The sequence below is a fragment of the Eptesicus fuscus genome, chromosome 19, assembly GCF_027574615.1.
Source record: "Eptesicus fuscus isolate TK198812 chromosome 19, DD_ASM_mEF_20220401, whole genome shotgun sequence".
Taxonomy (NCBI): Eukaryota; Metazoa; Chordata; class Mammalia; order Chiroptera; family Vespertilionidae; genus Eptesicus; species Eptesicus fuscus.
Genome location: NC_072491.1, coordinates 18,385,427 through 18,402,591, shown reverse-complemented (window position 1 = coordinate 18,402,591; position 17,165 = coordinate 18,385,427). Strand labels below are relative to the sequence as shown.

General features: G+C 36.5%; 1 protein-coding gene and 1 pseudogene across 2 annotated transcripts in view; one reads left to right on the top strand and one right to left on the bottom strand.

Moving 5' to 3' along the window:
• Positions 1 to 17,136, top strand: part of LOC114232084 (beclin-2-like) — a 68,405-nt pseudogene extending 51,269 nt beyond the window's left edge.
• EMC2 (ER membrane protein complex subunit 2) overlaps positions 8,854 to 17,165 on the bottom strand; it is a 61,946-nt gene continuing 53,634 nt past the window's right edge. Inside the window, exons 12-13 of one of the 2 annotated variants that reach the window (XR_008554572.1) lie at positions 12,683 to 12,735; positions 8,854 to 9,079 (exon numbers count right to left, since the gene is read on the bottom strand). The gene's annotated coding sequence lies outside the window, so the exon portion shown is untranslated. The remainder of the gene's footprint in view (positions 9,080 to 12,682; positions 12,736 to 17,165) is intronic. The other variant, XM_054708544.1, reaches the window with a different exon arrangement.

The window sequence follows — 17,165 nt, the reverse complement described above, 5'->3', positions numbered from 1 at the left end:
ACATTAAAATTCCTTTGAAAAAGGCACTCCTAAAAGGGAAATAACATGTCCTGCAGGGAGAAACCCAGGTAGACAGTGAACTCTTTCCCTCATAATTTTTCTTACTAGTCTTTCTGATTTTACAGCATGATATGTTCTGAACCTTTTAGTAAAATGGAGGTTTCTCATTTCAGCCTAACTGCTGTTAATCTGTTCCAAATGTTAAAGTTGCAAGTAAGGTCTGGTAACCATCGCCGAATTGAGTTGATAATAGGAATAGAGCTGATCACCATCTGGTTTGGTTCAGAGTACAACTTGCTGCCTAATATTGCAGAATTTGAGTTGGAAGACCCCTGCATTTCATGAATGCCACAAAAAAAGAATTTAAAACAGCACTCCCCAATAGTCAGATGTCCTTATTTATTGCTCTATAGGTTTGCTAAATATGGAATATCACATTACTAATTTTGGCAAATTCCAGGGTACATAAACAGGCCAAAACCTCTTAACATAAATTATGCCAGAGCTGCCTAATGATAATTTGAAAAATTCATGGTGCTTGTTTTCCAGAGTTATGACAGAAAACCATTTCATAAATAAGAAACAAAATTTGAGATCGGTTTCTTGTTGCAAGTCTCCCTTACCAATGCTGCTGTTTCAGATCTATGAAAATATACTTTATCCTACCACATTATGAATAAATTGGAAAATCTGATTTATCTAGAACTACCAGTAATTTTCTAAATGGATCCTTGACTCAAAATGAAACATTTCACAAGTCCTTTACAATTTCAAAGTTCTGTTATAAGTATTAGAATAATCCAGCAACAATCTAGCTTTATACAAAGAAAACTTTCTTCTAATTATATTAAATTATTACGAGGCATTATATTTTCTCTGAGTCCAGACAATAAAAATAATGACAAGGACCATGTCAATCTATTTCCATTTTCTTTCCAATGTTTTGAATTATGCCTGGCACATAGGTGTCTACTTACTGAACAGTGCCCAAGAGACCTCTATGGGAAAAGTAACAAGTCTTTGAATAACAACTTCCAATTTGCTTGAAATTTCTGCCCTTTAATCAAGGCATTTATAAAAGATAATCAAAGAATGTAAACTCTCCATAAACAATGCAATAGCATGCAATGCCTCGCTGGCAGGAGATCCCAATTTCCTGAACACACATTGCTCATTTATTTAGGGAAAGCATGTCCCAAATCACACAAGCAAGACAAAGACACAGCCCTCCTTGACAGACTTATTTCTTTATATTATAAGTAGAGTATATCTCCAGGCACTCCCTCTATGGTAAGGAAACAAGATTTATTTAGATATGACTTTCTCAATTAACTATGGCTTCAGGAATTCTTTCTGAAATTTTTGCCCTAGTCCTCCAACTTTTTAACTTTATTAATAAATACGTCATTTCATTTTGACAAGATAGACTTTCTAATATGTCCCTGTTAAATACTTCTAAATATCCAGAAGCCAATTCCTTTAATTAAGTGACTGAATATAATCACAGATTTGCAAGACTAGAGTAGACGTCATCTAGTCCAGCTCTCTACATCCATTTGAAGGTAAAACCTTGTGAAAAAGTATCACTCCTATTTTTTAAAGACCTCCCAAGTAGATTTTAAGAGCATCCATTGAATGACTGTCCCAGAATCCTCTTAGATTAAAGTATTTCTTTAAACCTCATTTTCCTTCTACACCTTCTGGCCTACCTATCTCCTACAAGACCAGCTCCTATTTCCTAGCCAAAGGCTAAAGTCTGTGAACTATGGACAGGCTGTTTTTTGTTTTGTTTTTTTTAACAGTATGACTTCCATAAGAGCAAATTGGGGTGGAAGAGCAAACCTATTCCCTATTCCTATTTTCTCCATCCTTTTCAATCTTCCAACTCCTTTCTTTTCTGGTTCTGCACATCGTATCTCAGAAGCCTATTGTGTATTTGCTTTGTCACCCATCAGACATAACTCTGCAGAGAGAAAAAGTGCCTCTGTGGCACATTATAACTTGGGCCAATAAATCCCCACTGTATCGAGAAAATGCCTTTGTTCCGTGATGAAGGCGCCTTCTAACAGCCAAGAAAGGAAACACCAGTCCACATGTGCACCTTAAAAGAAACTTCATGTACTTTGTTTTCCCTTTCCATCTGACAGCCCTGCAATCTGGAAGCTAAACAGAAATGGGTCTGCTTAGTACTTGGAAAGGAGACAGTTTGAGAATGCCTAGTACTGTAGGCTTTCTCTCCTCCTGCCCCCCCTAACTCATACCCCTACCTGCCCGAGCATTGTGGTGGTGAAAGAAAGCACATGGAATTCCAGATAAGCAATAGGGTGATTCAATAACCTTCTGTGAATTACAAACCTTCACTGTACCCAAATTACAGAACAGATTTTTAAAATTTTCTTTCAGCTCTAAAAGTCTAACAATAGATTTTTGTGAAGAAAGTCTATTTGTCCATATCATTAGAAATGGGGTATGCTGATAGGCGACTGAACATGAAGAAGAAAGTTAAATGTATGCAACATTGAAAACACTCTGAAACTTACATTCTCCTTTTTACCCACTGCATTGGTTTGCTCTGAGTTGTAAACCACTCTGCCCATACAACTTCTACATCATCCTCAAGACCTGGTTCAAGTCTAACATTCTGCCCAAATCCTAATTGCTATAACCTCCATTGAATACTCTGTCCTCTGAATATTATACCCAAAGTCTCAACCATATGATTCTGGGTTTAATTATTCTCTATTTTTTCATGTGTTAGTCTTATCTTCTCATCGAGACTGTCAACTCCTTGACAAGCTGGATGGGAGGATAATTAAACTACTCTTAGCTTTCGTGTTATTCTTTCATTCACCACATCTAACTGTGTGGCCCTGAGCAGGTATTTGAAATTAACTGTGCCTGAGTTTCCTCATCTCTAAAACAGAGGTAACAATACTAAGCTTACTTGGTTTTGAGGGCCCAGTAGATAATCAGAAATACTTGAATCAATGTTTCCTTAATAATTTAGAAAGATTTCTAAAGTATTTCAACCTCATAATTATATTTTAAAAACTCTAGCATTTTAGACCTACGGATAGGATAGTCAGGTGACTTAGTATAGACCCTGCTTGAGACGTTGATAATTTTTTAAAAATCTCTCTTAACAATTATACTTACTTTATCTCTGCCTCTCTCAAATAAAAGAAGAGGGTCAAAGAGAGATTTACTTAAGCTTTGGTGATTGTTTCTATTACAAATAGAGTAGAATTTATCATATCTTCATTTTATGAATTGAATATGTCTGCTGAAAATTCATAAGAGGCAAAGAAGCTGTATGTAGTAGGTAGGCAAGGGTTCAGATACCTCAGGCTTTTGATACTCCATTCAAAAGAGGGGTGAGCAGTAGGACTGTAGATATCACCAAATGAACATAATTAGGGTAGGCCAAAATATCACTCATTTTAGCTGTTCTTCCTTCTGGTGTAATACAGAATACTGCCCTGGAGGTAATTCTCTAGAAAAATTTTCCTATTTTCTCTTTTGAGAGTAATAAGACAAAAGCAAATGGTAAGAAAGTTTAGTAAAAACTTGCTTACTCGTAAATGATAACAGTGAGATATAAAGAAAAAATTGACAAGCTGGAAGAGTGTTTTCTGCTTGAGTGAATGAATGATATCACTTTGTTGGTTAATGAAGATTAAAACCCTCACTGTAGCTCCTGTAGGAAGACCACAAACAACCGGGCACTTTGTTGTTACCATCCCATATAGAACATGTGGAAAGAACAACAGGTAACAAAACCAGGGACACTTAGGATGACTCTTGAAGTACACACCACAAGATTCAGTCCCCCAGGTGGTGGGACTAAGTGCTGCTGTGGTTCAGCAAGCAAATGACGAAAAAGTAGTGCAATGTGAGGAAATGACTACAGAGGAAGGAAGGATTTGTCAGCAGTGCAACTGGAAAAGTAATTCTCCAAAAAAAGGCTTGGCTTCCATGTGAATTTAGCTTGGATCTGAAAAGAGAAGTTGCCTAGGATTTTCTGAATGCTGGCATCACAGGAAAGGCATGTAGCTCCACTGGCAGTGCCAGCCTTCCTACCCACTCGTAATAGCTCAGGTTGAGGAAGATGATTCTGGAAAAGCTGTTGCTGCTCCTTTGATTTCTTACTGAATCTTGGAGTCTAGAGATTTTAAATGCATTTGGCTAAAATGAAGAGAACCCAGATCACATTACTCATGATTATCCAACTTTAGAGAAGAGGATTAAGGACAAAAGATAACCCAAAACTATGACAGGAAAAAGGTCACTCATCCTCCATACTATTGCCAAAGTGATCTTTATTTATTTTCTTTATTTTGAAATTGATATCTAGTAAAATTTATTCGTTTGGGTCTGCAGTTACATGAGTTTTGCCAAGTGCACAGCATCATGTGACAACCATAGTGTGGTATTGTTTTAAACCCTGCCCCCTGCTCAACAACTTCCAATGATTCCCAATGGCTGACAGGTTAATCTAAATTTGGTAGCATGATATGAAGGCTCATCATGATTTGGTGACTGCCTATTTTTCCAACCTCAGCTCTTACCAATTTCTCTCCGATACCCTGCAGACTAGCCATACCAAAATTCTTGTACTTAACCTGAACCCACCTACTCATTTTAGGAATGTATATAAAGAAATTAATCCAATAGGTATAAAAGGCTACTTTCATGAAATTGTCTGCTGCAGCATTATTTATAATAGCAAGGAGGGAGAGAAAGGATTGAGAGAAATATACAGCAATAAATAAATACTCAGGGAAGGGAATAAAAAATAATACTTGCTGGAACAATTAAGTAGTTTTTTAAAATAATGGTTATAAATACTCTGTAATAGCATATGAAGTATATAAACATAATACTTTGGAAAAACAAAAAGAACAAAAAATTAAATGTTCATCAGAATTACAACTATGCAAATATGTGGTTATGGAAAAACAATTAAAAGTAAAAATGCCAAAAGAATAATAGAAATTATGTGACAATGGTATGATTGTGGGTGGCTTTTTACTTTATCTTCCAAACTTTCTGTAGCACTGCTAAATTAGTACTAAGTGTTTTTAATTTACTATTTTTTAAATTACTTTTAAGAAAGACTTTTAGCTGTCCATCTTTTGAGGTAACTAGTTCAAGAAGAAAAGAGCTTTAAACCAAGATGAAATACAAGTTGAAATATTTGCATTTTCTTTCATTCACCACTACGCTAGCCACTGTGGATACAAAGATGAATTAGGTATAGTCTCTACCTTTGAAATTTTTCAAATGTATCTGGAAAAAAGTCTTTCAAATATATAGCTATGACAGTGTTATGAACCCAATTATTAGTATGAATATGTAATGTGACACTTAGAAAAGAGAGTGATTAAGTCAGTTCAGCCAAGGAAATCTTCACTGAAGAGGTGGCATTTAAATAGGACTTTGAATGCCCAGCCTGTGTGGCTTAGTGGTTGATCGTCAACCCATGAACCAGGAGGTCAAAGTTCAATTCCTTCCCAGGTTACAGGCTCTATCCCCAGAAGGGGGCATGCTGGAGGCAGCCAATCAATGATTCTCTCTCATCATTGAGGTTTCTCTCTCTCTCTCTCTCTTCTCCCTTTTTCTTTTAAATCAATAAAAATATTTTTTAAGTAAAAAATAAATAGGGCTTTGAAGAACAAGTAGGAGTTCATCAGGTAGAAAAGAGGAAATGTAAGCAGACAGACAAAATCTGAAAACTCATAGCATAGTAGCAATAGACATAGTGGTTGAAATGATGGGAAATAAAACTGGAAACTACCATATTGAACACTTACATTTTGAGCACTATAAATAGATTATAGCTAATTTAATCTTCACAAAATTTCTAGGAGCTGAACATAGTTATTGCTCTTATCATTACGGATTTATTGACATGGACACTATTCTTAGTAAAGTTGGGAAACCTCCCTGAGCAATCACACAGAAAATGATAAAGATGACATTTGCATCCAGGTCTGTGTATGACCCTAAAGTCCTACCTTTACCCACCAATAATTACAATACCAAGTCAAGAAAGGACCTTAATGGTCCTATCAAGAAAGTCAGACTTAATTCTATAAGAAATTCAAAAGAGTCAAAGGTTCCTAAGGTACCTTGGGAAGCTAGAGAGATTGGAAGACCAATTAGGAACATAAAGCAGTCACTTAATAAAGCTCTGAATCAAGGAAATAAAAAATGGAAAAGACATTCAGATTCCAGAGGTATTTCAGAGGGAGAGCCTTAAAGACCATGAAGGGGAGAAAAAAGGTTCAAGGTTTACACTTTGGTGACTAAAAACAATAGTAAATAAATTAACCAAGAAAGAGAACACAAGTATAAGAAAAAATTTTTTTAACTGGGGCAAATTGAATTTAAGGTTTCAATAGTACATCCCTGTGGCATTTTATTAGGCAGTTAGAACCACAGTCCATGGACAGAATTATACTTTCTTCTGGTACCCTACATGTCAGATGAAATTCTACATTGGAAGATTAAGTTGCTTCCTTCCTTTATTTATTCACCTGAAATGTAGACCAATTAATATATTAATATCATTTAAGCATCTATAATTCCTGGGGCTGAATTATACCATGATGTTGAATGTTATGAAAATTATTCAGAGGAAAAGATATAAAATATGTAAAGCAATGACTTCAGATGGCATTTTAAAAGCCTATGAACTCATTGAAGAGATGAGAATAAATTTGAAATTGTTAAATAAAGTCAATAATATAATAAAGTATTAAGTCCTAAAGTTATATGCTTTAATACAAAATATTATCAAAACTAATGAGAGAGGACTTAACTTTTCCCTCAGGCAGAATAGAGAAGAAAAAGAAAGGCATCCCATGCCTTCAAATAGTAGGCCAAGAAGAAGAGTCAAGGAAATTCTCATGAAAGATTTTGAAATAGGCAGTGAAAATCTTTCTCCAGCACTTTCTTTGGATGAGAAGTCACTGGAAATCCCTAAGAAAATTCATGATAACGACCCAAGTGTTTGTAGCATTACTAGTAGTAGTGGTAGTACATAACTGTTACTTTAAATCAGTACCTACCATCCATTCAGTACTTCGTATGTACCCAGTATTATTTATAATTACTATATAATTCTTACAACTTTAGAAATAAGAATTACACAAGCTTTTAAACTCATGAGTGTTAAAGAAGTGAAAGACTAACACAACTGGAGAAAGAATCTAGCTTCTACTCAAAGATTAGAAAGATGGATAGATTCAGCATATTCCAATTTTTCTACTTTCCAACATAATTAGATCCTGTTGTTTTGCTCACCTTAGATCCATACAAACACAGACTTGGGTATTTATTGCCACTGAGCTTTATCCTTAACACAAACTTCGGGTTGAGCCATAGCTTTCCCCGCAAAAATCAATCTTTCTCTTATTTGATTAAGAAAAAAATAAAAAATAAACCAAAAGAGCTAGCCAGATGCTTCAACACTGAAGGAAATTGATTTGGTATAATCCAGACAGAGGGGGAAAGCCAGGAAATTTGGAAAGCTCGGCCTTTTAGACCACACCCAGTCTGCCGCACTTAGGTTGTGTGACTCCTGTTTGGCAATTTCCAGAACAGTTACATGCCCCATACAGATTCAGCATTTAAGTCTTAAATATGTGTGGCCTGAATTGGCTACCACCAGATGACTATCTTATTTCAAGCAGTCCAAATCAGCCACAATGTTAAATATCCTTCTAACTAAATCATACTGAGCTGCAAAACTGCCAACCAAGCAAATGGCAGGAGAATGGGGCTCAGGCTTAAAGATGCAGGAGCTAGTTACTGCCTCAAGTCAAAGAAGAAACTGGATTTGTAATAGATCTTCACTTGATTAAAGGGAAACAGAATAGTCCTAAAAATTCAGCAAACACCATAGCAAATCAGAGATGGGTTTAGAGTTTTAGGAAGAGGGGACTAATCAAACACATGGTAAGCTAAGGAAGTCATCTTTCACAATAGGTACAAATAAGTCAGATTCTACCTCTTACCTCAGGTTCAAAGAATTTTAGTAACGTTGAATTCTTTTAATACTAACGAGTTTGTTCATTTGGAATTTAAATTATTTTAAAAGTAGTGCTTTGTGATATAGAATGTTTTCTATAGGCAATATAACTTCTGTTATAGAGCAACGTATTTTAGCCATATTGGGAAGTAAGGCTGACCATGATTTGAGGTTTTTACTGTTTAGTCTGCAGTCCTAATCTACAAAAGCTTTCTGTCTTCAACTTTTGAAAGGAAAATATGAAGCTTTTTGGTCTATGTGAAAGCAGAAGATTGTATTTTTAAACATATAATTCAGGTTCTAAAAGACACTTATCTGTCCCAGATCCCCTTTGATGTAATTAATTGCTTTAGATTTGTCTACCTGACCTTTTTATTTTAATTGAATTTGTTGGGGTGACATTGGTTAATAAAGTTATATAGGTTTCAGGTGTGCATTTCTATAATACATAATCTATATATTGTATTGTGTGTTCAGCACCCCAAGTCAAGTCTCCTTCCATTGCCATTTATCACCCCTTAACTCCCTTCTACCTCCCGCCGCCCCACTTTTGTCTCTGGTGATCACCATACTGTTGTCTGTGTCTATGAGTTTGCTGGGGGTTTTTATGTGTGTTTTTTTTTTGTTTGTTTTGCCTAAGCCCTTTACCTGAACTTTTATTGCAGAAAGAAACAGTCCTAGATTAAAGAATCAAGAGAAGACATACTTAAAATGAAAGGGATCAATAGCTCCTACTCACACTCTATAAAAATCCTGATCCTCTTTTGTCATTTGTTCGTTAGAAATGAAAGTCTAATAAGTACAAAATAACATTTAAATGGTAATATATTTACTCCTTTTATTCATTTTCAAAAACAAGGCTCTGATGGAACATTTGTGCTTCTAATATTTTCCCCTCCCCTGGCACATAACCAGCTTGCTATTTTCCAAGCAATATTTCATTTCAGGGCTTTGTTACAATGCTCATAATCTTATTCATTTCCTTGTTACCCGATTGAATAACTTAGTTGAGCCACAGCAATGTTTTCAGTGTTGCATCAAAACCTAAAATTAAATGAAACTTTAATGAAACTGTTTATTAATCTTGTAACAGGTCATCATTTACATTTATGCCTCAAACTGGTATTCTTTGTGTTTTTTTTTCTTTATTCATATTTCTAGACTCTTCAATTTGACAATATTCTAAATCAAGTTAAATTTTAATGTGCACAAACAGAATTTCTATGAATCACCTTTCTATCAAATCTGGCTAAGTGGCAATACCAAAGTAGAAAACATTGATCGCTTTTAAGTATATACTGTATATATTCATGTTACTAAATTAGTTTTTCAAAATGTTTTAACTTTTCTGAAAGAGCATTTCCATATGTCATAAAAAACTAAATGTGAGAATTTTTTACATAGCAAAACTTCTATATACCTGAACTGAGCTTCTTTATTTTCTCTAGTTAATATGAAATTCTATACAAAGAAGATGCTATTATGTTATGATAAAGAATCTCTAAATAAAAAATTGTGTTACCTGTTACAAAAGGTAAATGTTAAATAACACCTATACCCTTTCTAAGTTCTCTAAGTAAAATTAACAAAAGCATTTTTTTATTTTAATCATCAACTAGAACAGAACCTAATGGCCAGAATCTTAACAACTATATTTTCTTTTCTGGTTGTTGTTTTTGTTTTTTGTTTCTTTAACAACTGTATTTTCAATCACACTTGAGAGAATTATTTTTTCATGTGTATTTTTATGTGATTATGTTAACAAACATTTATTCTTATAAGCAATTTTTAAAATTTTATCATAATTTTAGTTATGATTCCCATTTGGAAGATAGATGGAATTACATATATCAGTAATACAAAACCTTATAACTCCATGTAGCTACAACTTAAAAGAAAATACATTCTAGAAAAGAAAAAACTATGGAGACAAAAGATCAGTGGTTGCTAGGTTGGGGGGGCGTGTGATAAACAAGCAAAGCACAGAGGATGTTTATGACAAAGAAAAATCTATATAACATTATAACGATGGATATATGTCATTATATTTTGTCCAAAAAACTATAATGCAACACCAAGAGTGAACCCTAAGGTAAACTATGGACTTTGGGTGATAACAATGTGTCAATATATACTGAGTGGCCAGATTATTATGATCTCTGAATGCATAACAATCTGTCCACTCAGTGTATATCCTATATAATAAAAGGCTAATATGCAAATTGTCCCCTCGACCAGGAGTTCGACCAGCAGGCAGGCTGGCCAACCGCCCATGTCCCCCCGCGCCCCGGCCAGGCTGGCTGGACCCCACCCATGCACAAATTCATGCACCGGGCCTCTAATAAATACACACACACACACACACACAAACACACACACACACACACACACACACACACACACTGAGTGGCAGATTATTATGCGTTCAGAGATCATAATAATCTGGCCACTCAGTGTAGGTTCATCCTTGATAAAAATGTACCACTCTGGTGAGAGTGTAAGGGCAGGGACCTATGTACCTTCCTCTCAATTTTGTTGTAAACCTAAAAGCCCTCTAAAAAAATAAATTCTTTAATAAAAAATACATTTAGAATTTATTCTTTTAAGAATTTTTAATGTTGGCATTATTGCAGGTGTTCTCCCCCACCTCCCTTTGCCTATCTCCATCCATCCCTACCTACTCCTCCCTTGGCCTTCACCAAACTATTTTTTATGTCCATGGGGTATGCATATATGTTCTTTAGCTAATCCCTTCACCTTCTGTATCCAGTCACCCCCACCCCCCTCCCCTTGGGCACTGACCAGCCTGTTCCATGTTTCCATGCTTCTGGTTCCATTTTGTTCATCAATTTATTGTGTTCATTAGATTCCACATGTTAGTGAGATCATATGGTATGTATCTTTCTTATAGGTGGCTTTTCAAACTCAATGTAAAAAAAAATTGTAATAAATTCATGTGCTAGCCCTTGTTCACTTCCTGGCAAACATTATATCATTGAGGTAGTCAATGCACTTGTAAGATCTCAGTCTGGTGCCTACTGTAAGCAAAAATCTGTGCTAACCCTTAGGGATAAAAGGAAAATAAATGAATAAGACACAACACTAACAGCAGAAAGCACAAGTCATGTGTGAAAGAGACAAATATGTCTCCTTAAGGCCACAGAATATGGCTTTGCTTCTTCTGGATGCTAGAAGTAGCACATCAAGGCCCTGCCACATGTAATGCAGAACACTTTCTTGTTGCAACTCTTGCTTTAACTTTTATTATGTCACCCTCTTCTGATTATTTCTAGCATCTCTGGATATTAAAGAGAAGGAATGCTGAGGAGAAGCATGAGCTTTATTTCAGATCTTACTTTCACTCATCATTGCTCCACCACTTACTAAGTGACTGTGGGCAAATTATTTATCTTACTGCATTGCAACTTTCTCATTTAAATCAGTGTGTGTAGGCAATGAGATAAAGTATGTAATATCATTCATTCATTCCATGGTGATTGCTCTCTAACTGTTACATTTCCTTAGTTCTCTATCCTTTACTATATTTTTCTTCTTCCACCCCCCCAATTTTAGTAAGCCTTAAATTCAGTCTCTTTCTGCTCTCCCGTTCTCTCTTCTTCTTAAGAATTGAATGGAATCCTATGCCTACATCCGTTCCTATTTGGCATGTCCCAAATAGTAATTCTCAAGGGTCCACAGGTGTTTTTTTTAAGAGATCATGATGTTCGAGTTAACAATGGTATCTGTTTATTATCTACTTTTTAAAATGTTAATAAAAATCATGTTTAGCTATCCACCTAAAATGGAACACTTGGAAAGGCTGGAAGTACCAGTGCTGTAAGAATGCGCAGTGACCATCAGAAATCAGAGGAAGGTGCTCCAGATACAGTCGCTGTCATTTTATAACTCACCCGAGCACGGCTGGTCATCAGGAAGGTACTAATCATTACTTAGTTTTAAATCGCCTGATTTTGGTCTCTTAGTACATAATTTATACCAACAACCAGTCACTGCTTAAAGAAAGATAACACAAGAAAAGGTTGAAATACATACTAGTGAATACAAACACAATAGATATGCCAATTTGCCTCAAAATGATCTCCTCTTAATCCATTAGTTCAGTGGTCGGCAAACGGCGGCTCGTGAGCCACATGCGGCTCTTTGGCCCCTTGAGTGTTGCTCTTCCACAAAATACCACGTGCAGGCACGCACGTACAGTGCGATTGAAATTTCGTGGCCCATGCGCAGAAGTCGGTTTTCGGCCTGGGCGAGTCTATTTTGAAGAAGTGGTGTTAGAACACTCAAGGGGCCAAAGAGCCGCATGTGGCTCGCGAGCCGCGGTTTGCCGACCACTGCATTAGTTCAATTTGTCTGATGAAAATTCATTAAAAATGCATCCTTTTTTTTTTTTTGTACCTCAACATTTAATACTTACAAAATAAACTATAGAGGTGACTATATCCAATTTGGCTTTATTTTAATGTCACACCTGTCAGAATGGATATCATTAATAAATCAACAAACAAGTGCTGGCAAGGATATAGAGAAAAAGTAACCCTCATGCACTGTTGGTGGGAATGCAGACTGGTGCAGCCACTGTGGAAAGCAGTATGGAGTTTCCTCCAAAAAAATTAAAAGTGAAATTACCTTTTGAGCCAGCAATCCCACTTCTGAGAATATATCTGAAGAAACCTGAAACACTAATTTGAAAGAGTTTATGCACCCTTTTGTTCATTGCAGTGTTATTTACAATAGCCAAGATCTGGAAACTGCCCAAGTACCCATTAGCAGATGAGTAGATAAAAATGCTATGATACATTTACTTAATGGAATACTACTCGGCCATAAAAATAAAAAAATAAAAGAAGAAGAAGAAGAGCCCTAACCAGTTTGGCTCAGTGGATAGAGCATGGGCCTGCAGACTCATGGGTCCCAGGTTCGATTCCAGTCAAGGGCATGTACCTTGGTTGTGGGCACCTCCCCAGTGGGGAGTGTGCAGGAGGCAGCTGATTGATGTTTCTCATCAATGTTTCTAACTCTCTATCCCTCTCCCTTCCTCTCTGTAAAAAAAAAAATCAATAAAATATATTTTTTTAAATGAAGAAAATTTTACCTTTGTAACAAATGATGGATCTAGAAATTACTATGCTAAGTGAAATAAGACAGTCAGAAAAAGACAGGCACCATATGGTCGCATTTACATGGAATCTAAGCAAAGTAAGTTTGCAAACAACATAGAAACAGAAGCATAGGTACAGAGAAAAGACTGACAGCTGTCAGAGGAGAGGGTGGTTGGGAGCCTGGGTTAAAAAAGGTGAAGGGATTAAGCAAAAAAATAAATATGCAATTTTTTGACACACAGACATGAACAACATGGTGATAGCCAGAGGGAAAGGGGAGTAGGGGCAGATGGAAGTGGGCAAAGGGGAAATAAATGGGGACAGAAAGAGACTTGGCTTCGGGTGGTGAGCACACATGCCATAGGCAGATGATGTTTTATTGAGTTGTACATTTGAAATCGGTATGGTTTTATTAACCAATATATTCAATATAATTAATTAAGTAATTAGTAAACTCACAAGCAAATTAAAAAAATAATAATAGACTTTTGTGTCCATACTGCCTTCTGTCTTATACATACTAACACAACCAGAGTATTCACTTATAATAAGGTTCCAAAACCCAGAAACATAATTGTGTAACATAGCTGGGTTATACACAAAGTTCTAAGTTAACTTAGTAGATATTTAATTCAACTTTGCCTCACAGACAGCCAGTGTTCAAAAAATAAAATAAAATATATAAATTATAGTAAGTCTAATCTACAAATCTATAAATTAAAATAAATATAATTTCATATGTTCACATTAAGGAGTTAATTGTTGGTTCTTTATATTAAGAATCACTATTAAAAAGGCACTTCTATGTTCTTAATGTAAATAAGGTACTTCTTTGTATATTTGCAGATAACCTTCAAGAACATAAAATATCCCAAGTTTATGTGGTAGATATAGATGGGTTTAGAATATTGGCTTGAGCTTAATGTGCACTGACTCTAAAACATATACTGAAAGTTGTTGTTTTTCTTTTTAAAAAAATCCCAGGTATTGAGTTTACTTTTATTTTCTATTCTATTATTCTCTCTTAAAGGTTCATTTAAATTTTCACTTGTTTTAAGTAAGCAAAAGTTTATACAATGATATTAATGATAATGATGATTTTCCTTTGACTAAAATCAATCAATATATAAAGCTTCATTCTACAGAGGCTAATGTCAATCGACAAGACATTATATTTCATTTTCAACTTTGGGATTTTTATATTATGATGCAAAGTTATTATAATGCAAAAATGGTCACTTACAGGTAGAGTAACTATGGCACACAACTGCAGTTGTATTTGGTGTTCTTGGAATATATGGGTCCCAGAAACAAGAAGCTACTGCTTCCCTGCCAAGAAGTCAAGTTTAATTTGCTTTCTTTTCCCCTCCCTCTTCAACTGGCTGAAATACAAGTTCCACTGCAAATGCAACAACCAGCAAACACAGATGCCATCATAAATACATAATGTTGCCAAGTAGGAAACCTTACATTGATGAATAACAGAACTCCCCATAGCAACAGGAAGATAGTCTGAGCAACATATTTAAATCTTGAAGCTATATTATAAATAAAATATATGCATTCCTTATAACTAAAAAATAAATTAATTTAAAAAACACACTGACATTTACTATTACTCAATGGCTAATTTTTCTGTCTAGTTTATATTCTTAGTGGACTGAGAAATTTTATAAGTCTTTCATTCTGAACTTCTGCAATACATAACTGTGATCAAGGAGGCCTCGCTATGCCTTAAATAAAGTTTGCCAGACTCAATAAAATAACAAAAACCACAAACCGTTTTCAAACTTTGCTAACGAAATTCATAGTCTGATAAGCTAATTTGGGTGTTTAAGATTTACCAACTGAGTGACCCTCCTCCCTAGCATCAGTTGGCCTGAGTACAAAATATGAAAACAACAAATATTTATAAGCATCCACTCTGGAAACAAAATATGTTAGATGCTGCAGTGGAATGAAATTGAAGACAAGATCTCTACTCTGCAGGAACTTTTCCTCTAGTTTGTAGGAATCACTTATAAAGGACACTAATAAATCAAAGCAGTATTTCGTAAAAAACAAAAAAAAACTGATCCTTGTGGGATGTTACAAGAAACATCATTTGCCCACAATTGCTCTCAGTTCTGACCTCCCCAAAGCAAAAATTCCAAACATTACATATCAACAGATGCAAAAACTAGAAAAGGATCTTATAGGGCAGAGATGAGATAGAGGCTCAAGACCTCTTCAGCTTTGGTTTTAAGTCCAAAATATGTTGCAATGAATTTATGAACTCTTTCCCCATCACAATCACTATGAAATATCAATGCTAAGGAGTGACATCACCAAGATGGTAGAGTAGGAAACCCCAACTTCTATTTCCCCACATAGATCAACAATTAGCTATCCAACAACAAAAACAGTTCTGGGGGAATCAGGAGTCCACGTAAGAAACTTTAGCAACACTGTGGAACAAGCAAAAAATAAACAAACAAACAAAAACAAAACACCTGAGAATAACTGCACAAAAAAACAACTTCATTTTGTGTGCATCATCCCATCCCTCAGGATGACACTGCTCATTGCCAAGAGGGAACTCCCCAGCTAGAAAGAGGTCCCCTTGCCGGGAAAGGGAAAGCAGGGTGAGTGATCAGCTTCCCCAGCCTTTCAGGACACTGTACAGAGAATCCACAGCAGTTTCATCTTACCCAGAGACCAGCAAAGCTGAGACATATAGAGAAGGGTAGGGACAAAGAAGAAGGGAAGGGGCTAGCAGTATCAACTGCACAGCAGAAATGATGACGGTTCCCAGAGTGGTCCCTCTGCAGAGGACCCTAGCAGTTTTAGCCACTGGGGAAACTAGTACAGCTGCAACAGAACCCCTGCAGATGTCACTGGTTTTCACCCAACAGGTTTTTTCTATTTAATTATACCAACTCCAGATGCCAGATCTGCACCAACATCCCGCCCTGGCTTCTGCAGCCACAGGAGTGTACGATGCCAGCCTAGATTTCCATGGCTGACCCACCACTGTGCACACAGTCCAGGCTAGCTCCTTCAGCTGTGTACTTGCACACCTCTAGTCACCAAGATCCCTGCCTTGTGCACACCCAAGACAAGACTCTGCAGCCACAGGGCTGCACACTGACAGTCAGAGACCCTACAGTTGCCAGTGCACCCACACTTGGCACCAACCCTTAATGCCTGCCCTATCCCCACCACTATGTGTGTTTCTGAAATTGGCACGTCACAACATAGTCACCAGCACTGGCTCCCACAGCCCAGGTGTACACACCAGCAGCTTCAGTCACCAACACTGCCTTCTCTAGTCCCTAGCCACTGGACCTGGAAGTGACCCTGAGGAACCAACAACCTTTATGTCCACTGAAAAGCCCCCACAGTGCTCATCAAGGACCAATAGCTGCCAATGTTATGGACTCCAGCAGCCTGAGTCACAGACACCATGTCCCACCACCAGGACCCAGAACTGCCATACACACCCACACTGGTACTCGGAACCACTCGGAAGACCCGAGCTTACAACATACTGCACTGTGTACCCCCGCACAGTTGAAGGTCTTTCCTTACTAAAGCCAGTCCATAAACTTTGGAAGAGGTGACTGCTTCTTCAAACATGTAGACACCTGTGCAAAGGTACTGAGAATCACAAAGAATCAGGGAAACATGACATTACCAAAGGAACACAGTAAATGTCCAGTTTCTGATACCAAACAATGGAAATCCAGAAATTGCCCAATAAAGAATTGAAAATAATTGTTCTAATGATAGTCAGAGAGCTACAAGAGAACAGATAAACAATTAATGACAATACAGAAAAACAATACAAGAGCAAATGAGAAGTTCAACGAGGAGAAAGAATACACAGAAGAAGAACCAAAAGGAAATTTTGGAACTGAAGAATACAATGAATGCACTGACGAAGTCAATAACAGCTTCAACAGCAAACGGCACCAACCAAGCAGAAGGAAGAAACAGTGAGCTCAAAAATATATCACTTGAAACTACCA